General features: G+C 40.7%; 1 protein-coding gene and 1 long non-coding RNA gene across 2 annotated transcripts in view; one reads left to right on the top strand and one right to left on the bottom strand.

Moving 5' to 3' along the window:
- Window positions 1-1304: 1304 nt before the first annotated feature.
- On the bottom strand, window positions 1305-7527 carry LOC310833591. The gene is made up of 2 exons (XR_014558825.1): window positions 7407-7527; window positions 1305-2596 (listed from the first exon to the last, which is right to left on the bottom strand). It is a non-coding gene; the product is annotated as an uncharacterized lncRNA (long non-coding RNA).
- Window positions 7438-24332, top strand: part of CFAP126 (cilia and flagella associated protein 126) — a 35299-nt gene continuing 18404 nt past the window's right edge. Inside the window, exon 1 of the mRNA XM_083716109.1 lies at window positions 7438-7726. The gene's annotated coding sequence lies outside the window, so the exon portion shown is untranslated. The remainder of the gene's footprint in view (window positions 7727-24332) is intronic.

Genomic DNA, 24332 nt, shown 5'->3' with positions numbered 1-24332 from the left:
ATGGAAACCCAGCTTCTGTTTTGAGTTTTCCAGTTTCCCACGTCCCTGTTCTTGTAAAGGCCACTGGGTGTCACTCTAGCGCTGCTTCAGAAAACAATCCTTGTTCTGGTATTTACATGAAAACCAATAAAATTATTTGGACAAAAGAAATGCTGTTTAGAAGAGGAGGTGCTGGTCCTGATTTCTGTGGCTTCCTGTGCCAATTCCTCTGCCTCCCTCAAAATAAACTAAAATGACCTGTTTCATAGAATAATGTATAACTTGTTTTAGAAAATTGTAAGTGTGTGTTTTAAGGGTGAAACAAACCCTTTCAAAACAACAGCAGCTGTTTTTCATGTTTTCCTTCAGCCTTTAAGCTTTAAGCAGTAGATTAATCAACAAAAGTTTTATTATATTCATTTTATTTATTTTATTTTATTATTCATTTTATTTTATTTTATTTTACTTAAGTAAGTACCACCGGCACATCATTTTCATGTAATTTTATTTCAATAAAGTACATACTGTAGATTTCAGATCTGTCTTCCAATTCCTTTCCAGTCTATCATTTGTAATGGGTTTTGCCAGGTGGTTGTGGGAGGGAGAGATTTTTTTGTGCCCCCACTTTCACCTGAGTTTCAGAGCCGATCCTGGCAGGCTGATATTGTGTCCCACATCTTTTGCCCATTTTATCATAACAGATTTGACCTGTTCCTCTTTGGTGTCCCATTCCAGGAGCAGATTGTACATTTTTGACAATAATTTAGTATCATCTTCTCATATATCTCTTTGAAATCTTGATGCTTCATGACTAAATATTTTCTTTTTGTCACTTTTTAAAGTTTCATTTAGCTGAAAATATTGAAACCAGTCTGTAACCTTTTCTCTAACTTCTTCAAACTCCTTCAATTTTTATAATACTGTATTCTGCTGTTAGGCCACGGGGTCCTGGTGATTTTCCTACCTTTGCTTGTTTAATTGCGTCCCAAACCTGCAGAGCTTATCTCCCTGGCTTCCTTGCGCTGTTTTTCTGTTCTCAAAGGGAATGCTGAAGTCTGCCATTAGGATTTCCTTGCCTTAGAATGCGTGTAGGTTTAGGGTTAGAGTTAGATTAGTGTGAATTAGGGACTGGATGAAACTGGAAAAGGAAGAAGCATTAGATTTGGACGGTCACGATTCCAGATTTGGATGGCATGCATACTTATGGTACTGGAAAGGAGAAGTGCGCAAAGGATTTTACAGTCGTATACGCAGGAGATCACTAATGAGAGTGTAGGGGAGATAGAAGGAATGCGTGTAGGTTTAGGGTTAGAGTTAGATTCAAGTTTAACTTTAAAGTTAGGATTACACTTTGGGCTATGGCTAGGGCTAAATTTAGGGTGGGGGTTAGGGTTGGGGTGAGAGGGGTTGGGGTTGGGGTCCTGGCATCTGGGAGGGAAACCTTGCCTCCTCTCCTTGTTCCTGGCAGCCAGGCACCCTCCGACTTCCCCTTGCAAGATTCTGCTGGCCTCCCATTATGTTCTGTATCAGATATTATTATTATAATAAGAGAGAACATCAGAGCAACATAAAACAATAACATTGCGGGTCAAAGAGGATGTATCAGAGACAAGTACAAGAGCTGCTGACCAAAATGACGGAGGCACAATACGGTGTTGCTGTCTGCGTCTTGAATAAATCCTTCGGTTTTCACTGTAAACGCGGCTTTTCTATCGAGTACGGTCTCCGTTGAAGAAATCCTTCAGTTTTCACTTTTTAAAGGCGGTTGTTGTAACGAGTCCAGTCGTGATTGACTCACCGGATACCCAGCTTCCATTTCCAGTTTTCAACTTTTCCCATGTCCCTGTTCTTGTAAATGGTCCGCGTGGAATAACCCCAAGTGGCCACTGGGTGTCACTCTAGCGCTGCTTCAGAAAACAATCCTTGTTCTGTCATTTACATGAAAACCAATAGAATTATTTGGACAAAAGAAATGCTTTTTAGTAGAGGAGGTGCTGGTCCTAATTTCTGTGGCTTCGTGTGCCAATTCCTCTGCCTCCCTCAAAAAAACAAAACTTAAAATGATCTGTTCTGTAGAATGATGTATAACTTGTTTTAGAAGATTGTAAGTGTGTGTTTTAATGGTGAAACAAAGCCTTTAAAAACATCAACAGCTGTTTTTGATGTTTTCTTTCAGCCTTTAAGCTTCTCGCAATAGATTAATCAACTAAAGTTTTATTATATTCATGTTATTTATTTTATCTTATTATTCATTTTATTTAACATTGCGGGTCAAAATGACGGAGGCACAATCTAGTGTTACTGTCTGCGTCTTGAATAAATCCTTCGGTTTTCACTGTAAACGTGGCTTTTCTATCGAGTACGGTCTCTGTTGAAAAAATCCTTCAGTTTTCAATTTTTAAAGGCTGTTGTAACGAGTACATCGTCGTTGACTCACCGGAAACCCAGCTTCTGTTTTGAGTTTTCAACTTTTCTCATGTCGCCGTTTCTTGTAAATGGTCCTTGTTCTTGTAAATGGTCCGCGTGGAATAACCCCAAGTGGCCACTGGGTGTCACTCTAGCGCTGCTTCAGAAAACAATCCTTCCTGTTCTGGCATTTACATGAAAACCAGGAAACCTAATAAATGCTGTTTAGAAGAGGAGGCGCTGGTCCTGATTTCTGTGGCTTCGTGTGCCAATTCCTCTGGCTCCCTGTTCTTGTAAACGGTCCGCGTGGAATAGCCCCAAGAGGCCACTGGGTGTCACTGTTACTTTTACTATAGGAAGAACATTTACCAGCACTTTATTGCCAGCCGCTCCTAATAAACCCCTTTTTGGATGCAGTTCGGCCAGAATTTTATCCCAATACAAAGCACTTTTGTTTCTCATTTTCACCACTATATTTCCACGCACACTTTCCTCTCAAATGCACAAACACTGGCTGCTTGGAGAAACTGCATAGCGCATTTCGGACCAGGGAGAATTTTTTAGAGCGGCTGTGTTTTGAATTGTTTTGGAAGGTGTGCATTTGAGAAATGCAGCTTGAAAGGGGACTGAACTGGATTCTTCCTGCCTCCTGCGAGACGAAGGGGAGCAGCGCCCGGTTCCCTGCAGTGCTGAAAGGAGAGAGAAAACATCACATTTTAGTGAAGCGGGTCTGTGGCTGGGGAGGGATGGGACTTCCCAACACCATGGCCTCTAAACCTCACCTGGTGGCAGGTTTCAGGTGCTTCCATCTGTCTTTTGGTGCCAGCAATATTTCCCCCCAGAGGAAAAAGGAGCGCCATTCCTGGAGACCCTTCAACCCCAGGCCGATGTGGGGGGTGGAAAGGTCATGAGTTGCGCATACTATCTGCCCACACCACAACCTGGGGGTGGGGGGTGGAATGAACACCTGGCAATTCATGCACCTCTTTGGTTGCAGATAGTACCCAGGTATATCTGCCTTAAAAGTCTGGGACACAATTTCCTCCACCCTGTAGCACCTATGGCAGCTCATTTTCCAGAAGTAATGTATTTAGCATTAACTCTGGCAGTGTCTGCTTGATTCTGACCCAACTCAGCCTGATGTAAACATTTTGCTCTAGGGGGCTTAGTTTGGTCACAACGGAGTCTCCACTTCGAGAGTTAATGTGAAATACATTCTGTTAAGTTGTGGGTGTACATATCAGACGACACAGCGATTCTTCAAACAGCTCTTGTTTATTCACAGGCCAGAACAGAACTGAACTGAAGGGTTCAGCCAGCCTGCTTATATAGAGCTCCAGTACACATAATTGTAGCAACTTTCTAAAACTATCCAATCACTGAATGTCATAGTCCTTTAAATAAGTTGGGCGCTTGGAAACTGCCAGACTGCCGGGGAGTGGTATCCAGGTCCGGCAGGTTGGCCGATTCTTGCTGAGGCTGTGGCGCGACCCTAGGTGGCGTTGAAACCAAGTGCCCTGGATCCGCTGCTGTGGGTGGAACATCCGGAAGTGGAGTTGGCGGAATGTCAGGCACGGCAGTGGTCTGATTCTGTGGGAAGTCCGGCAGACCCTCTGAAGCGGCTTGGTTCAGCTCCATGCCTGCAGTTTGTGAGAGAGGTGTAGGTGGAGCCTCGCCATCTGTAAGCGTCTGTTCCGGAGCCATGAGCGCAGTGGGGGGCACTGCAGTAGTGTCCAAGTCCCCAACCCTGAGCCTAAGCTGGTCTATGTGCCGGTGCCACAAAGATCCGTCTTCAAGTGCCACCTGGTATGAGAGAGGTCCAGTGACTCCCACTACTGTGGCTGGCACCCAAGGAGTGTCCTCCACAAAGTTCCGGGCAAAGACCTGGTTTCCTGGAACAAATGACCGTGGCGCGTTGGCACAGCCTGGGGGTTCGGCCACGGCAAAGTCCGGGTGCAGCCGGTCGAGCGGAGACCTGAGGCGGCGGCCCATAAGCAGTTCGGCAGGACTCCACCCTGTGGCCACATGAGGGGTGATGTGTTGCACGAACAAGTATTCAGCAACCCGCTCATGCCAATCTCCCTGGTCCAGGCGCGCCAGTGCCTCTTTTGCCGAGCACACCATTCTCTCCGCTTGCCCGTTGCTGGATGGATGAAATGGTGCCGTTAGGGCATGGCGGATGCCCAGTCCCAAAAGGTATTGGTCAGAAGTGCCTGACGTGAACTGTGGTCCGTTGTCGGAGACAAGGACATCAGGACACCCATGCGTCGCACAGAGGCCTCGCAGCACCCGGATGACTGCCACATACGAAAAAAAGTACCTTCTGTTTCTTTACATTTCCAACAATTATTAGTTCTTGTTCTGTACATTTTTGCTAATTTAACCGGGGTTAAGTACCACGACACATCATTTTCATGAAATATTATTTCAATAAAGTACATGCTGTAAATTTCACATCTGTCTTCCAAAGCCTTTCCAGTCCATCATTTGTAATGGGGTTTGCCAGGTAGTTGTGGGAGGGAGAGATTTTTTTGTGCCCCCACTTTCACCTGAGTTTCAGACCGGGCCCCGGCAGGCTGATATTGTGTCCCGCAGCTTTTGCCCATTTTATCATAACAGATTTGACCTGTTCCTCTTTGGTGTCCCATTGCAGGAGCAGATTATACATTTTTGACAATAATTTAGTATTATCTTCTCATATCTCTCTCTGAAATCTTGATGCTTCATGACTTGGGCTGTTTTTCTGTTCTCAAAGGGAATGCTGAAATCTGCCATTAGGATTTCCTTGTGTTAGAATGTGTGTAGGTTTAGGGCTAGGTATGGGTTTAGGTATAGCATTAGATTAACTTTAATCTGAGGATTACAGTTTGTTCTCGGGCTAAGTCTAGAGTTATTGTGGGGTTTAGGGTGAGAGTGGGGGTTGGGGTAAGTGCTAAGGTTGGGATAAGGGTTAGTGTTGGTGTTAGTGTTAATGTTGGGGATAGAGTTAGGGTTCGGGATAGAGTTAGGGTTTGGGATAGGGTTGGGGTTGGGGCTTGGGCTAAGGCTTGGGCTAGGGCTAGGGCTAGGTGTAAGTTTAGGGTTAGGATGGCGGTTGGTGTGAGGGTTGGCGTTGGCGTGCTGGCATCTGGAAGGGAGACGTTGCCTCCCCTTGTTCCTTGCAGCAAGGCATCCTCTGACTTCCCCTTGCAAGGTTCTGCAGGCATCCCATTATGTGGTGTATCAGATAGTATAATAAGAGAGAACATCAGAGCAACATAAAAGAATAACATTGTGGGTCAAAGAGGATGTATCAGAGACAAATACAAGAGCCGCTGACCAAAATAACGGAGGCACAATATGGCGTTGCTGTCTGCGTCTCGATGAAATCCTTTGGTTTCCACTGTAAATGCGGCTTTTGTATCGAGTTCAGTCTCCGTTGAAGAAATCCTTTAGTGTTCACTTTAAAAATGTTGTTATTTTAATATTTACGGTCTATGTTGAAGAAATCCTTCGGTTTTCACTTTTAAAATTTGGTTTTAAAAAACTTTTAAAATGTTGTTTTTTTAATATTTACAATGTTCAAGAATTTTTTCAGTTTCCACCAACTAAGTTTGTTAATGGCATAAGCTTTCTTGTGCACGCACACTTCTTCAGATACACTGAAACAGAAGTCACCAGACCCTTCTATATATAGTGAGAGGATGGGGCGGGGTATTCCTCAGAAGAGATGTGGGAATGGATGATTGGCTGTTTAGAAGTGGAGCGCGAAGAAATCTTTCAGTTTTCAATTTTTAAAAGCTGTTGTTCTAAGGAGTACATCGAGTACTGTCGTCGTTGACTCACCGGAAACCCAGCTTCCGTTTTGAGTTTTCAACTTTTCTCATGTCGCCGTTTCTTGTAAATGGTCCTTGTTCTTGTAAATGGTCCGCGTGGAATACCCCAAGTGGCCACTGGGTGTCACTCTAGCGCTGCTTCAGAAAACAATCCTTCCTGTTCTGGCATTTACATGAAAACCAATAGAATTATTTGGACAAAAGAAATGCTGTTTAGAAGAGGAGGCGCTGGTCCTAATTTCTGTGTCTTCGTGTGCCAATTCCTCTGCCTCCCTCAAAAAAATAAGCTAAAATGACCTGTTCCATAGAAGAATGTAGAACTTGTTTTAGAAAATTGTATGTGTGTGTTTTAAGGGTGAAACAAACCCTTTAAAAACAACAGCAGCTGTTTTTCGTGTGTTCATTCAGCCTTTAAGCTTTTAGCAATAGATTTATCAACAAAAGTTTTATTATATTCATTTTATTTATTTTATTTTATTATTCATTTTATCTTATTTTATTTCATTTTACTTAAGTAAGTACCACCAGTACATCACTTTCAAGGGATTTTATTTCAATAAAGTACATGCTGTAAATTTCACATCTGTCTTCCAAATCCTTTCCAGTTGTGGTGAGTGGGGTGTTGGGGTGAGGGGGGTTGGGGTGAGAGGGGGGGTGAAGGGGGTTGGGGTGCTGGCATCTGGGGGGGGGAGACCTTGCCTCCCCTTGTTCCTGGCAGCCAGGCACCCTCCGACTTCCCCTTGCAAGGTTCTGCTGGCCTCCCATTATGTGCTGTATCAGATATTTTTATAATAAGAGAGAACATCAGAGCAACATAAAACAATAACATTGCGGGTCAAAGAGGATATATCAGAGACAAGTAAAAGAGCTGCTGTCCAAAAGGACGGAGGCACAATCTAGTGTTACTGACTGCATCTCGAATAAATCCGCGGCTTTTCTATCCAGTGCTGTCTCCGTTGAAGAAATCCTTCAGTTTTCACTTTTTAAAGGCAGTTGTTCTAACGAGTCCGGTCGTGGCTGACTCACCGGAAACCCAGCTTCCGTTTTGAGTTTCCAACTTTTCTCATGTCGCCGTTTCTTGTAAATGGTCCTTGTTCTTGTAAATGGTCCGCGTGGAATAACCCCAAGTGGCCACTGGGTGTCACTCTAGCGCTGCTTCCGAAAACAATCCTTCCACTTTCTGGTATTTACATGAAACCAGGAAACCTAAGAAATGCGCTTTAGAAGAGGAGGCGCTGGTCTAAATTTCGTGTGTCATGGCTAAAAGTTGCCCGCTCTTTCTTTAATGCTTAAAAAGCCGCCTGAATCGGGTAGTATATATAGAGTGAGAAATGTTAGTTTGGTGTTGGGTTGGTTGGTTGGTTGGTTGGTGAAACTGGTGGTGTGGATGTGTGTCCAGTTGGTCAGTGGCTTTTGCAGAAAGGCTTTTAAGAAGAAAAGCAGAAAGGACTCTGCAAGGATACTTTTCTCGCGGACTCTTTTATGCCGACAAGGGTCCGAGGACCAGGCTGAGGCGACAAAGGGAGGTCAGAACCTTTGTTGTTGTTGTTTTACAAACCCTCACATCGTGTGCCAATTCCTCTGCCTGCCTCCAAAAAATGAGCTAAAATGACCTGTTTCATAGAATAATGTATAACTTGTTTTAGAAGATGGTAAGTGTGTGTTTTAAAGGTGAAACAAGCCCTTTAAAAACAACAGCTGCTGTTTTTCATGTTTTCCTTCAGCCTTTAAGCTTTTAGCAATAGATTAATCAACTAACGTTTTATTATATTCATATTATTTATTTTATTTTATTATTCATTTTATTTTATCTTATTTTATTTAAGTAAGTCCCACCAGCACATCCTTTTCCTGTAATTTTATTTCAATAAAGTACATGCTATAGATTTCACATCTGTCTTCCAATTCCTTTCCAGTCTATCATTTGTAAGGGGGCTTGCCAGGTGGTTGTGGGAGGGAGAGATTTTTTTGTGCCCCCACTTTCACCTGGGTTTCAGACCGGGCCCCGGCAGGCTGGTATTGTGTCCCACATCTTTTGCCCATTTTATCATAACAGATTTGACCTGTTCCTCTTTGGTGTCCCATTCCAGGAGCAGATTATACATTTTTTGACAATAATTTAGTATTATCTTCTCATACAGTATCTCTCTTTGAAATCTTGATGCTTCATGACTAAATCCTTTCTTTTTGTCACTTTTTAAAGTTTCATTGAGCTGAAAATATTGAAACCAGTCTGTAACCTTTTCTCTAACTTCTTCAAACTCCTTCAATTTTTATAATATTCTGCTGTTAGGCCACGGGGTCCTGGTGATTTTCCTACCTTTGCTTGTTTAATTGCGTCCCAAACCTGCAGAGCTTATCTTCTTGGCTTCCTTGGGCTGTTTTTCTGTTCTCAAAGGGAATGCTGAAGTCTGCCATTAGGATTTCCTTGCCTTAGAATGCGTGTAGGTTTAGGGTTGGGTTTAGAGTTAGATTCAAGTTTAACTTTAAAGTTAGGATTTCACTTTGGGCTATGGCTAGGGCTCAATTTAGGGTGGGGGTTGGGGTTGGGGTGAGAGGGGTTGGGGTCCTGGCATCTGGGAGGGAGACCTTGCCTCCTCTCCTTGTTCCTGGCACCCTCCGACTTCCCCTTGCAAGGTTCCGCTGAACTCCCATTATGTTCTGTATCAGATATTCTTATTATAATAAGAGAGAACATCAGAGCAACATAAAGGAATAACATTGCAAGAGCTGCTGACCAAAATGACGGAGGCACAATATGGTGTTATTGTCTGCGTCTTGAATAAATCCTTCGGTTTTCACTGTAAACTGTAGCGCTGTCACTGTAGCGCTGCTTCAGAAAACATCCTTGTTCTGGCATTTACATGAAAACCAATAGCATTATTTGGACAAAAGAAATGCAACATAAAAGAATAACATTGTGGGTCAAAGAGGATGTATCAGAGACAAATACAAGAGCCGCTGACCAAAATAACGGAGGCACAATATGGCGTTGCTGTCTGCGTCTCGATGAAATCCTTTGGTTTCCACTGTAAACGCGGCTTTTGTATCGAGTTCAGTCTCCGTTGAAGAAATCCTTTAGTGTTCACTTTAAAAATGTTGTTATTTTAATATTTACGGTCTATGTTGAAGAAATCCTTCGGTTTTCACTTTTAAAATTTGGTTTTAAAAAACTTTTAAAATGTTGTTTTTTTAATATTTACAATGTTCAAGAATTTTTTCAGTTTCCACCAACTAAGTTTGTTAATGGTATAAGCTTTCTTGTGCACGCACACTTCTTCAGATACACTGAAACAGAAGTCACCAGACCCTTCTATATATAGTGAGAGGATGGGGCGGGGTATTCCTCAGAAGAGATGTGGGAATGGATGATTGGCTGTTTAGAAGGGGAGCGCGAAGAAATCTTTCAGTTTTCAATTTTTAAAAGCTGTTGTTCTAAGGAGTACATCGAGTACTGTCGTCGTTGACTCACCGGAAACCCAGCTTCCGTTTTGAGTTTTCAACTTTTCTCATGTCGCCGTTTCTTGTAAATGGTCCTTGTTCTTGTAAATGGTCCGCGTGGAATACCCCAAGTGGCCACTGGGTGTCACTCTAGCGCTGCTTCAGAAAACAATCCTTCCTGTTCTGGCATTTACATGAAAACCAATAGAATTATTTGGACAAAAGAAATGCTGTTTAGAAGAGGAGGCGCTGGTCCTAATTTCTGTGTCTTCGTGTGCCAATTCCTCTGCCTCCCTCAAAAAAATAAGCTAAAATGACCTGTTCCATAGAAGAATGTAGAACTTGTTTTAGAAAATTGTATGTGTGTGTTTTAAGGGTGAAACAAACCCTTTAAAAACAACAGCAGCTGTTTTTCGTGTGTTCATTCAGCCTTTAAGCTTTTAGCAATAGATTTATCAACAAAAGTTTTATTATATTCATTTTATTTATTTTATTTTATTATTCATTTTATCTTATTTTATTTCATTTTACTTAAGTAAGTACCACCAGTACATCACTTTCAAGGGATTTTATTTCAATAAAGTACATGCTGTAAATTTCACATCTGTCTTCCAAATCCTTTCCAGTTGTGGTGAGTGGGGTGTTGGGGTGAGGGGGGTTGGGGTGAGAGGGGGGGTGAAGGGGGTTGGGGTGCTGGCATCTGGGGGGGGGAGACCTTGCCTCCCCTTGTTCCTGGCAGCCAGGCACCCTCCGACTTCCCCTTGCAAGGTTCTGCTGGCCTCCCATTATGTGCTGTATCAGATATTTTTATAATAAGAGAGAAGATCAGAGCAACATAAAAGAATAACATTGCGGGTCAAAGAGGATGTATCAGAGACAAGTGCAAGAGCTGCTGACCAAAATGACGGAGGCACAATACGGTGTTGCTGTCTGCGTCTTGAATAAATCCTTCGGTTTTCTCTGTAAACGCAGTTTTTCTATCGAGTACGGTCTCCGTTGAAGAAATCCTTCAGTTTTCACTTTTTAAAAGCTGTTGTTGTAACGAGTCCAGTCGTGATTGACTCACCGGATACCCAGCTTCCATTTCGAGTTTTCAAAAGCAGCTGTGTTTTGAATTGTTTTGGAAGGTGCGCATTTGAGAAACGCAGCTTGAAAGGGGACTGAACTGGATTCTTCCTGCCTCCTGCGAGACGAAGGGGAGCAGCGCCCGGTTCCCTGCAGTGCTGAAAGGAGAGAGAAAACATCACATTTTAGTGAAGCGGGTCTGTGGCTGGGGAGGGATGGGACTTCCCAACACCATGGCCTCTAAACCTCACCTGGTGGCAGGTTTCAGGTGCTTCCATCTGTCTTTTGGGCCCAGCACTATTTCCCCACAGAGGATAAGGCAGCGCCATTCCTGGAGACCCTGCAACCCCAGGCCGCTGTGGGGGGTGGAAAGGTCACAAGTGGGGCGGACTATTTGCCCACACCACAAGCTCCCTAGTGGGGGGGAGAGTTGGGGGGGGAATGAACATGTGGCAATTAATGCACCTCTTTGGTTGCAGATAGTACATGGGTAAAAGTAAAGGGACCCCTGACCTTTAGGTCCATTCGTGGCTGACTTTGGGGTTGTGGCGCTCATCTCACTTTATTGGCCGAGGTAGCCGGCGTACAGCTTCTGGGTCATGTGGCCAGCATGACTAAGCCGCTTCTGGCAAACCAGAGCAGCCCACGGAAACGCCTTTTACCTTCCCGCCGGAGTGGTACCTATTTATCTACTTGCACTTTGACATGCTTTCGAACTGCTAGGTTGGCAGGAGCAGGGACCGAGCAATGGGAGCTCACCCTGTCGCGGGGATTCGAACCGCCAACCTTCTGATCACCTGCGTCCCAGTACACGGGTATATTTGTCTAAAAAGCATGAGACTCAATTTCCTCGACCCTCTAGCAGCTATGGCAGCTCATTTACCAGAAGTCATGCATTTAGCATTAATTTCCTTCTGGTGGCGGGTGGCGCTGTGGGTAAAACCTCGGTGCCTAGGACTTGCCAATCGCATGGTCGGCGGTTCGAATCCCCGCGGCGGGGTGCGCTCCTGTTGTTCGGTCCCAGCACCTGCCAACCTAGCAGTTTGAAAGCACCTCCGGGTGCAAGTAGATAAATAGGGACTGCTTACCAGCGGGAAGGTAAACGGCGTTCTGTGTGCTGCGCTGGCTTGCCAGATGCAGCTTGTCACGCTGGCCACATGACCCGGAAGTGTCTGTGGACAGCGCTGGCCCCCGGCCTATAGAGTGAGATGAGTGCACAACCCTGGAGTCTGTCAAGACTGGCCCGTACGGGCAGGGGTACCTTTACCTTTTACCTGCTTCTGGTAAAAGAGCCACCGTAGCCGCTGGAGGGCTGTGAAAATGGGCATCCCGGGCTTTTTAGACTCACCTGCGCATGTACTATCTGAAACCAAAGGGGTGCCTTGGTTGCCAGACTTGAAATCCCCTGGCATTATATTAAGCACTCTTTATAAGAATGTAGTTATTTCAGAGAAGAAGCCAGGCCAACAAGGGTTGCTTAACAGAGAAGTATCTTTATTGACAAAGAAGAGTCAAGAACAGGAGCAGGAGTCACTTCCCCAGTTGGGCACAGAGCCATCTATAGTGGAAACGGCAGCATATCGGCAATGTGGACATCGCAGTCAGGACTCAGCCTCTTTCCCTGAGTGCATCTGCCGGCAAAGGACTTTTGCAAAGCTGTTTTTTTAAAAAATAATATATTTTTATTTGGTTTTCAACAAACATAAGATAAATGATAAAGCGAAAGCAAAAAAGAAAAAGTATTTACACAAAAACAATATCAAATCCGTAAAATGGGATTCTCTGATGCCCGGACTTCCCTCCACAGCCTCCCTGGGTCCCATCAATTTTCTTTTCAGCTGCATATCATTACTACTCCAAAATTTCTTTTCCTAAATTATTTGTACAATCTCTAAAATTACAAGTGTTCTTAAAATCCTGCCAATGTTTCAATCTGCTTACAATACTATTGTAAATACATAATGAACATTTTCCATTCTGCTTCAAATATCTTGTCATCTTGACTTCTGAGCTTCTGCGTTGATTATGCCATTTCAGGATAGTCCATTAACTTGGTCTGCCATTCTTCTTTGGCAGATTATACATTTTTGACAATAATTTAGTATTGTCTTCTCATATCTCTCTCTGAAATCTTGATGCTTCATGACTAAATCCTTTCTTTTTGTCACTTTTAAAAGTTTTATTTAGTTGAAAATATTGTAACCAGTCTACAACCTTTTCTCTAAATCCTTCAAACTCTTTTAATTTTTATAATATTCTGCTGTTAGGCCACGGGGTCCTGGTGATTTTCTTATATTTGCTTATTTAATTGCGTCCAAAACCTGCAGAGCTTATCTTCTTGGCTTCCTTGGGCTGTTTTTCTGTTCTCAAAGGGAATGCTGAAGTCTGCCATTAGGATTTCCTTGCGTTAGGATGCGTGTAGGTTTAGGTTTGGGGTTAGGTATAGCGTTAGATAAACTTTATTCTGAGGAGTACAGTTTGTTCTAGGGCTAAATCTAGAGTTATTGTGGGGGTTAGGGTGAGAGTGGGGGTTGGGGTAAGTGTTAGGGTTGCTGATAGGGTTAGTGTTAGTGTTGGGGATAGGGCTAGGGCTAGGGGTAACTTTAGGGTTAGGGCGGGGTTTAGGGTGAGAGTGATGGTTGGCGTAAGAGTTAGTGTTAGGGTTGGGGATAGGGCTAGGGCTAGGGGTAACTTTAGGGTTAGGGCGGGGTTTAGGGTGAGAGTGATGGTTGGCGTAAGGGTTAGTGTTAGGGTTGGGGCTAGGGCTAGGGCTAGGGGTAACTTTAGGGTTAGGGCGGGGTTTAGGGTGAGAGTGATGGTTGGCGTAAGGGTTAGTGTTAGGGTTGGGGATAGGGCTAGGGCTAGGGGTAACTTTAGGGTTAGGGCGGGGTTTAGGGTGAGAGTGATGGTTGGCGTAAGGGTTAGTGTTAGGGTTGGGGATAGGGCTAGGGCTAGGGGTAACTTTAGGGTTAGGGCGGGGTTTAGGGTGAGAGTGATGGTTGGCGTAAGGGTTAGTGTTAGGGTTGGGGATAGGGCTAGGGCTAGGGGTAACTTTAGGGTTAGGGCGGGGTTTAGGGTGAGAGTGATGGTTGGCGTAAGGGTTAGTGTTAGGGTTGGGGATAGGGCTAGGGCTAGGGGTAATTTTAGGGTTAGGGCGGGGTTTAGGGTGAGAGTGATGGTTGGCGTAAGGGTTGGTGTTAGGGTTGGGGATAGGGCTAGGGCTAGGGGTAACTTTAGGGTTAGGGCGGGGTTTAGGGTGAGAGTGATGGTTGGCGTAAGGGTTAGTGTTAGGGTTGGGGATAGGGCTAGGGCTAGGGGTAACTTTAGGGTTAGGGCGGGGTTTAGGGTGAGAGTGATGGTTGGCGTAAGGGTTAGTGTTAGGGTTGGGGCTAGGGCTAGGGCTAGGGGTAACTTTAGGGTTAGGGCGGGGTTTAGGGTGAGAGTGATGGTTGGCGTAAGGGTTAGTGTTAGGGTTGGGGATAGGGCTAGGGCTAGGGGTAACTTTAGGGTTAGGGCGGGGTTTAGGGTGAGAGTGATGGTTGGCGTAAGGGTTAGTGTTAGGGTTGGGGATAGAGTTAGGGTTCGGGATGGGGTTAGTGTTGGGGCTTGGGCTAAGGCTTGAGCTAAAGCTTGGACTAAGGCTTGGGCTAAGGTTCGAGCTAAGGTTTGGGCTAAGGCTTGGGCCTGGGCTAAGGCTTGGGCTAAGGCTTGGGCTAGGTCTAGAACTAAGTTTAGGGTTAGGATGGCGGTTGGTGTGAGGGTTGGCGTTGGCGTGCTGGCATCTGGAAGGGAGACGTGGCCTCCCCTTGTTCCTTGCAGCAAGGCATCCTCCGACTTCCCCTTGCAAGGTTCTGCAGGCATCCCAATATATGGTGTATCAGATAGTATAATAAGAGAGAACATCAGAGCAACATAAAACAATAACATTGCGGGTCAAAGAGGATGTATCAGAGACAAATACAAGAGCCGCTGACCAAAATGGCGGAGACACAATATGGTGTTGCTGTCTGCGTCTTGACTAAATTCTTCGGTTTTCACTGTAAACGCGGCTTTTCTATCGACTACGGTCGATAGAAGAAGAAATCGTTCAGTTTTCACTTTAAAAATGTGGTTGTTGTAATATTTATGGTCTCCGTTGAAGAAATCGTTCAGTTTTCACTTTAACTATGTGGTTTTTGTAATATTTATGGTCTCCGTTGAAGAAATCGTTCAGTTTTCACTTTAAAAATGTGGTTGTTGTAATATTTATGGTCTCCGTTGAAGAAATCGTTCAGTTTTCACTTTAACTATGTGGTTTTTGTAATATTTATGGTCTCCGTTGAAGAAATCGTTCAGTTTTCACTTTAACTATGTGGTTTTTGTAATATTTATGGTCTCCGTTGAAGAAATAGTTCAGTTTTCACTTTAACTATGTGGTTTTTGTAATATTTATGGTCTCCGTTGAAGAAATCGTTCAGTTTTCACTTTAACTATGTGGTTTTTGTAATATTTATGGTCTCCGTTGAAGAAATCGTTCAGTTTTCACTTTAACTATGTGGTTTTTGTAATATTTATGGTCTCCGTTGAAGAAATCGTTCAGTTTTCACTTTAACTATGTGGTTTTTGTAATATTTACGGTCTCCGTTGAAGAAATCGTTCAGTTTCCACCCCGTTGAAGAAATCGTTCAGTTTCCAATTTTTAAAGGCGGTTGTTCTAACAAGTCTGGTCGTGGTTGACTCACCAGACACCCGGTCTCCGTAGAAGAAATCCTTCAGTTTTCACCAACTAAGTTTGTTAGTGGTATGAGCTTTCTTGTGCATGCAGACTTCTTCAGATACACTGAAACAGAAGTCACTGGACCCTTCTATATATAGTGAGAGGATGGGGCGGAGTATTACTCAGAAGGATGGTGGGAATGGATGATTGGCTGTTTAGAAGGGGAGGTGCTGGTTCTAATCTCTGTGGCTTCCTGTGCCAACTCCTCTGCCGCCCTCCAAAAAATAAACTAAAATGACCTGTTCCATAGAATAATGTATTTATTCTATTCTATTCCATTCCATTCTATTCTATTCCTATTTAATTCTATTCTATTCTATTTGGCTCTATTTTATTCTGTTTTGTTCTCTTTTATTCTATTCTATTTTAATCTATTCTATTATATTTTATTCTCTTTTATTCTATTCTATTTGGTTCTATTTCATTCTATTTGGTTCTCTTTTATTGTATTCTGATTAATTTTAATTAATTCTATTATATTCTATTATTTAATTTAAGTGAATTCTATTTTATTGTATTTTGTTCACTTCTATTCTATTCTATTTTGTTCTCCTCTTCTATTCAGTCTATTTTATTCTATTTTGTTCACTTTTATTCTATTCTATTTTGTTCTCTTCAATTCAGTCTATTTTATTCTATTTTGTTCTCTTCTCTTCTATTTTGTTCTCTTTTATTCTATTCTATTTAATTTTTATCTATTCTGTTCTATTATCGATTATCGATTATCAATTATTGATTATTGGTTATCGATTATCGATCATCAATTCTGTTCTATTTTGTTCTCTTCTGTTCTGCTTGTTCTATTCTATTTTGTTCTCTTCTATTCAGTCTATTTTATTCTATTTTGTTCACTTTCATTCTATTCTATTTTGTTCTCTTTTATTCTATTCTATTTAATTTTTATCTATTCTGTTCTATTATTGATTATTGATTATTGATTATTGATTATTGATTATCGATCATCAATTCTGTTCTATTTTGTTCTCTTCTGTTCTGCTTGTTCTATTCTATTTTGTTCACTTCTATTCTATTCTATTCTATTCTATTCTATTCTATTCTATTCAGTCTATTTTATTCTATTTTGTTCACTTTTATTCTATTCTATTTTGTTCTATTCAGTCTATTTTATTCTATTTTGTTCACTTCTATTCTATTTTGTTCTCTTTTATTCTATTCTATTTAATTTTTATCTATTCTGTTCTATTATCGATTATCGATTATTGAGTCTGTTCTATTTTGTTCTCTTCTGTTCTGCTTGTTCTATTCTATTTTGTTCTCTTCTATTCAGTCTATTTTATTCTATTTTGTTCACTTCTATGCTATTCTATTCTATTCTATTTTGTTCTATTCAGTCTATTTTATTCTATTTTGTTCACTTTTATTCTATTCTATTTTGTTCTCTTCTATTCAGTCTATTTTATTCTATTTTGTTCACTTCTATTCTATTCTATTCTATTCTATTTTTTTCTATTCAGTCTATTTTATTCTATTTTGTTCTATTCAGTCAATTCCATTCTATTTTGTTCACTTTTATTCTATTCTATTTTGTTCTCTTCTATTCAGTCTATTTTATTCTATTTTGTTCACTTTTATTCTATTCTATTTTGTTCTCTTCTATTCAGTCAATTTTATTCTATTTTGTTCACTTTTATTCTATTCTATTCTATTTTGTTCTCTTCTATTCAGTCTATTTTATTCTATTTTGTTCACTTCTATTCTATTCTGTTCTGTTCTTTTCTATTCAGTCTATTTTATTCTATTTTGTTCTCTTTTATTCTATTCTATTTTATTTAATTCTTATCTATTCTATTCTACTCTATTCTGTTCTGTTCTTTATTTTAATTCTATTCAATTCTATTTTATCCTATAATTTAATTTAATTCTATTCTATTCTATTCTATTCCTATCCAATTTTATCCTATCCTATCCTATAATTTAATTTAATTTCATTCTATTCTATTCTATTCCATTCTATTTTATGTTATTCTCTTCTCTTTTATTGTATTCTATTTAATTTTAATCTATTCTATCCTATTCTCTTTTATTTTATTCTAATTTTATTCTGTTTTATTTTACTTGATTCTATTATTCTATTTAATTTAATTTAAATTCTATTCTATTCTATTTAATTTAATTTAAATTCTATTCTATTATATTAAATTGTAATCTATTCTATTTTATCCTATCCTATCCCTTATTATAATATTTTATTCTATTTCATTCTATTCTATTCTATTCTATTCTATAATTTACCTGTAATTCAATTCAATTCTATTCTATTCTATTCTATTTTGTTCACTTTTATTCTCTTCTCTTCTTTTTTTCTATTTTATTTAATTCTATTCTATTCGGTTCTGTTTTATTCTATTTTGTTATTGTTTGTTCTATTCTATTCTATTTAATTTTAATCTATTCTATTCTATTTTGTTCCCTTCTCTTCTATTCAGTTCTATTTTATTCTATTTTGTTCACTTTTATTCTATTCTATTCTATTTTGTTCTCTTTTATTCTATTCTATTCAATTTTAATCTATTTTATTTTATTCTATTTGGTTCTATTTTATTCTATTTTATCTTTTGTTCTATACTATTCTATTGAATTTAATCTGTTCTATTCTATTTTATCCTATTCTATTCTATTCTACTCTATTCTATTCTTTTCTTTAATTTAATTTAATTCTATTCTATTCAATTCTATTCTATTCAATTTTATTCTATCCCGTTCTAGTCTATTTTTTTTATTCTATTCTATTCTGTTTAATTTTAATCAATTCTATTCTATTCTATCCTATCCTATTCTCTTTTATTTTATTCTAATATTAATCTTTTTTTATTTTACTTTATTCTATTAGTCCAATTTAATTTAAATTCTATTCTAATTCTATTCTATTCTATTCTATTTCATTCTATTCTATTCTATTCTATTCTATTCTATTCTATTCTATTCTTTACCGGTAATTTAATTTAATTCTATTCTATTCTATTCCATTCCATTCTAATATATGTTATTCTCTTCTCTTCTCTTCTATTTAATTTTAATCTGTTCTATTCTGTTTTATTCTATTCTATTTGGTTCTATTTCATTCTCTTCTCTTCTATTTGTTCTCTTCTCTTCTATTTAATTTTAATCTATTCAATTCAATTCTATTCTATTATTTAATTTAATTTAATTTAATTCTATTCCATTCCATTTTATGTTATTTTATTCTCTTTTATCCTATCCTATCCTATCCTATCCTATCCTATCGCATCCCATCCCTATTCTATTCTATTCTATTTGGTTCTATTTTATTCCATTTTGTTCTATTCTACTCTATTCTATTCTATTTTGCTCTCTTTTATTCTATTTAATTTTAATCTATTCTATTCAGTTTTATTTTATTCTATTCTATTCTATTCTGTTCATTATTCCACTCTATTCTATTTTAATCTATTTTATTTTGTTCTCTTTTATTCTATTCGATTCAATTTTAATCTATTCTATTGTATTCTATTCTAGTCTATTTGGTTCTATTTTATTCTCTTTTATTCTCTTCTTTTCTTTTCTCTTCTTTTAGTTTGTTCTATTTTGTTCTTTTTTCTATTCTTTTTAATTTTAATCTATTCTGTTCTACTCTACTCTATTCTATTCTATTCTATTCTATTCTATTTTATCCTATTCTATTCTATTCAATTCTATTTTATCCTATCCTATTCTATTATTATTATTTAATTTAATTTAATTTAATTCTATTCTCTGTTATTCTAATCTCTTTTATTCTATTCTATTTAATTTTAATCTATTCTATTCTATCCTATCCTATTCTCTTTTATTTTATTCTAATTTTAATCTGTTTTATTTTACTTTATTCTATTATTCTATTTTATTTTATTTTATTCTATTCTATTCTATTCCATTCTATTTTATGTTACTCTATTCTATTTAATTTTAATCTATTCTATTTTATCCTATCTTATTCTATTCTATTCCTAATCTATTTTGTTATATTTTATTCTCTTCTCTTCTATTGTATTTAATTTTAATCTATTCTATTCTATTTTATCCTATTTTAGCCTATCCTATTCTTTTATTCTCTTTTATTCTACTATAATTGTATTCTATTCTATTATTTAATCTAATTTAATTCTATTCTAATTTGTACTATTCTCTTTTATTCTATTCTATTTAATTTTAAGCTATTCTATTCTATCCTATTATTTGATTTGATTTGATTTAATATAATTCCATTCTATCCTACTCTATTCTATCCCACTCTATTCTAGTTTATTCAATTATACTATTCTATTCTGTTCTGTTCTTTTCTATTTTGTTCTATTCTGCTTGATTTTAATCTATTCTATTCTATTTAATTTTAGTCTATTCTATTTTATATTCTATTCTATTTTGTTCTATTTTATTCTATTATAATTTTAATCTATTCTATTACTTAATTTAAATCTATTCTATTCTATTCCATTCTATTCTGTTCTGTTCTATTTTGTTCTATTTTATTCTATTCTACTTAATTTTAATCTATTCTATTCTAATCTATTCTATTTAATTTTAATCTACTCTATTCTATATTTTATTTTATTTTAATTCTATTCTATTTTATGTTATTCTATTCAGTTTAATTCTATCCTACTATCCTACCCTATCCTGTTCTATTCTATTTTGTTCTCTTTTGTTCTATTATTAATTTTAATCTATTATTCTGTTCTATTCTATTTAATTTTAATCTATTCTGTTCTGTTCTATTTTTTTATTCTCTTTTATTCCATTCTATTTAATTTTAATCTATTTTATTTTATTCTATTAAATTTAATGTAATTCAATTTAAATTCTGTTCTATTCTCTTTTAGTTTATTGAATTATTCTATTCTATTCTTTTCTATATTGTTGTATTTTGTTCTCTTTTGTTCTCTTTTATTCTATTCTATTTAATAGCCTGGGACTATTGGGAAAGAAGGAATTGGCAACAGCAATCAGAACAGAATCTTACTATTGACTGATATGTGCAGTGCACAACCTTGTTATTACCAACACACTCTTTCGACAGAAAAATAAATTTAAAACTTCATGGAGGCCCCCCTGATCAAACCACTGGCACCTCTTGGACTATGTTAATGTCCATGCTAAAGATGGCCGTGACGTGCTTCTTACCAGAGCTATGACGACTGCTGGACAGATCACAGACTAACACACTCCATGACGGCTATCAAGATTATACCTCAACGCAGGCTTCAAGGAAGGAAACCAAGGTGCTAAATGAACACACAAGCCCTTCAAGATCCCATTAAGCGGGATTGCTTCCAAACGACTCTAAAGGAGCATCTGCCTTCAGAATTCCCTGATAAAGGAACACTGGACCAAGCTAAAAACATCCATTATTGCAGCCTGTGAACAAACTATTGGATACCAAACCAAGAAACACCAGGACTGGTTTGGTGAGAAAGACAGTGGGATTGAACGCACGATTGACAAGAAAAGGAAGGCCTTTCAGATCTGGCAAAGAGACAGAAACTGTGCCACTAAGAAAAAAAAAACCTATGCCAACACTAAGGCTGAGGTTCAAAGAAGAACCAGAGAACTAAAAAACACCTGGTGCATAAAAAAAAGCTTAAGAGATCCAGCATTTAGCCGACACTCATGATAGACCGAGTTTCTTTAAAGCCACAAAGACCATCTATGGGCCGATAAATTATGACATATGCCCCCTAGGCTCAGCAGATGATACCACACTTCTAAAAGATAATACAGTGGTACCTCGGGTTACAGACGCTTCAGGTTACTCCGCTAACCCAGAAATAGTATCTTGGGTTAAGAACTTTGCTGCGGAGGCAGCGGGAGGTTCATTAGCTAAAGTGGTACCTCACGTTGAGAACAGTTTCAGGTTAAGAACGGACCTCTGGAACGAATTAAGTTCTGAACCCAAGGTACCACTGTGATATAATAATAATAATAATAATAATAATAATAATAATAATAATAATAATTCATTTATACCCTGCCCATCTAGCTGGGTTTCCCCAGCCACTCTGAGTGGCTTCTAACAAAATATTAAAATACAGCAGTCCATCAAGCATTAAAAGCTTCCCTAAGCAGAGCTGCCTTCAGATGCCTTCTAAAAGTCTGATAGTTGTTCTCTTCGACATCTGGTGGGAGGGCATTCCACAGGGCGGGTGCCACTACCGAGAAGGCCCTCTGCCTGGTTCCCTGTAACTTGGCTTCTCGCAGTGAGGGAACTGTCAGAAGGCCCTCGGCGCTGGACCTCAGTGTCCGGGCAGAACGATGGGGGTAGAGATGCTCCTTCAGGTATACTGAACCGATGCCGTTTAGGGCTTTAAAGGTCAGCACCAACACTTTGAATTGTGCTCGGAAACATACTGGGAGCCAATGTAGGCCACTCCCAGTCATCAGTCTAGCTGCCGTATTCTGGATTAGTTGTAGTTTCCGGGTCACCTTCAAAGGTAGCCCCACGTAGAGCGCATTGCAGTAGTCCAAGCGGGAAATAACCAGAGCATGCACCACTCTGGTGAGACAGTCCGTGGGCAGGTAGGGTCTTTGCCTGCGTACCAGATGGAGCTTATAAACAGCTGCCCTGGACACAGAATTGACCTGTGCCTCCATGGACAGCTGTGAGTCCAGAATGACTCCCAGGCTGTGCCCCTGGTCCTTCAGGGGCACAGTTACCCCATTCAGGACCAGGGAATCCTCCACACCTGCCCGCCTCCTGTCCCCCCAAAACAGTACTTCTGTTTTGTCAGGATTCAACCTCAATAGATAAAGAAGCTATTGCACTGAGATGGAAAGAACATTACCAACATCTCCTTAACCACAACTCCCCCATAGCTGTTGAGGTCCTCTCATAAATGCCACAAAAACAAATTAGAGATGAGCTTGCAGTATCTCCAAATCTGGGAGAGTTGTGTACAGCTATGAACCAAATGAAAAACAACAAAGCCAGTAGACCTGATGGGATACCTGCCAAAGTCTTCAAAGTGGGTGGAATTGAACTTACACAACAACTTCACAAGCTCATCAAAAAAATCTGGCAGAGAGAAGAGATCCCAGCAAACTTTAGGGATGCCAGAATTATCAATCTCTTTAAAAAAGGTGACAGAACTGATTGTGGAAACTATCAAGGCATCTCTCTATTAACTGCGGCTGGCAAAATTCTTTCAAGGATCTTAGCAAACCGTCTCTTAACAATATCTGAGGTGTCCTTTCCTGAATCCCAAAATGGTTTTCGACCTTCTCGGGGGACAGGGGACATGATTTTCACCGCTCAACGGTGGTGCAGAGAGCAAAACCAACCCCTGTATATAGCATTTATTGACCTAAGGCTTTCGACACTGTAAATCATAATGCCCTGTGGACTGTCCTTCTGAAAACTGACTGCCCAGGTAAATTTCTGAACATCATTCTGCTCCTCCATGATCAGATGACAGCAACAATCGCAAATAACAATGGCTCTCAAAGTGAACCATTCCCAGTGGGACCAGGTGTTAAACAGGGTTGTGTTACTGCCCCAACTCTATTCATTATTTTCATTGCCATGATTCTACACTTTGTCGAAGGGAAACTCCCCACAACCACTACGAGTGATAACCAAAGAAGAAGAAGAGGAGGAAGAATGCTTAGAGTTAGATTAAGGTTTATGTCTAAAGTTAGGGCTGGGGCTAGGGCTAAGTTTAGGGTAAGGCTCAGGTTTAGAGCGCTGGCGGAGCATATGCCCACGCTGCCCAAGGTGGGCACGTTCCCGAGGGGCTTGGAGGGTGCCCTCCCGGGTGCGGGATAGCCCCGCGCAGTGGCGTAGCGTGGGGGGTGCAGGGGGGCCGGCCGCACCGGGCGCAACATGGGGAGGGGGCGCGCTCACTGCCTCCGGAGTCGCCGAAGAGCCTGGGCGCAGGCTGTAGCAGAGTCCCATGGCAGCAGCCCAGGCAGCAGCAAGAAGAAGCTGGCAGCGGCGGCAGGTTAGGGGTTAGGGGCGCAAATTACTTGCCTTGCCCCGGTGCTGGCAACCCACGCTACGCTGCTGGCCCCGCGCGCACCCAGGATCCCTCTTCCTTGCTCTCCCCTGCCTGGCCAGCCCGGAGCGCGGGGCAAGGGCGCCCTGGACTCCCGCGCCTCCTGCCGGCCGCCAGAGGAAGCGGGAAGCGGCTGTGCTGTGCTCTGGCTGGAGGAGGCAGGCAGGCAGGCAGGCAGGGGAGAGGACGGGAAGGAGGCAGGCGAGCGGGAAGGGGAGAGGAAGGAACCGGCAAAGCAGCGCAGCAGCTCCACACCCCCCTTCCCCCGACGGGTCGCGGGAAGCGAGGGAGTCCGAGTCGCGGGCGGGCGGCGCACCGACTGGCACCGCCGCTCAGGGATGGCACCCCAGCACCCCCTTCCTCCGCCAGCGGGTTAGAGACTCTTGAGAGTCCCATGGACTGCAAGAAGATCCAACCTCTCCATTCTGAAGGAAATCAGCCCTGAGGGCTCACTGGAAGGACAGATCCTGAAGCTGAGGCTCCAGTACTTTGGCCACTTCATGAGAAAAGACCTGGAAAAGACCCTGATGGTGGGAAAGATGGAGGGCACAAGGAGAAGGAGACGACAGAGGACGAGATGGTTGGACAGTGTTCTCGAAGCTACCAGCATGAGTTTGATCAAACTGCGGGAGGCAGTGGAAAACAGGAGTGCCTGGCGTGCTCTGGTCCAGGGGGTCACAAAGAGGCGGACACGACTAAACGACTAAACAAGGTTTATGTTTAAAGTTAGGGCTAAGTTTAGGGCTAGGGTGAGGGTTAGGGTGCTGGCATCTGGGGGGGGGGGAGACCTTGCCTCCCCTTGTTCCTGGCAGCCAGGCACCCTCCGACTTCCCCTTGCAAGGTTCTGCTGGCCTCCCATTA

The sequence above is a fragment of the Podarcis gaigeae genome, assembly GCF_964106915.1.
Source record: "Podarcis gaigeae genome assembly, chromosome: 16".
Classification (NCBI taxonomy): Eukaryota; Metazoa; Chordata; class Lepidosauria; order Squamata; family Lacertidae; genus Podarcis; species Podarcis gaigeae.
The sequence above is the reverse complement of the archived record's forward strand: the minus strand, read 5'-3'. Positions and strand labels throughout refer to the sequence as shown.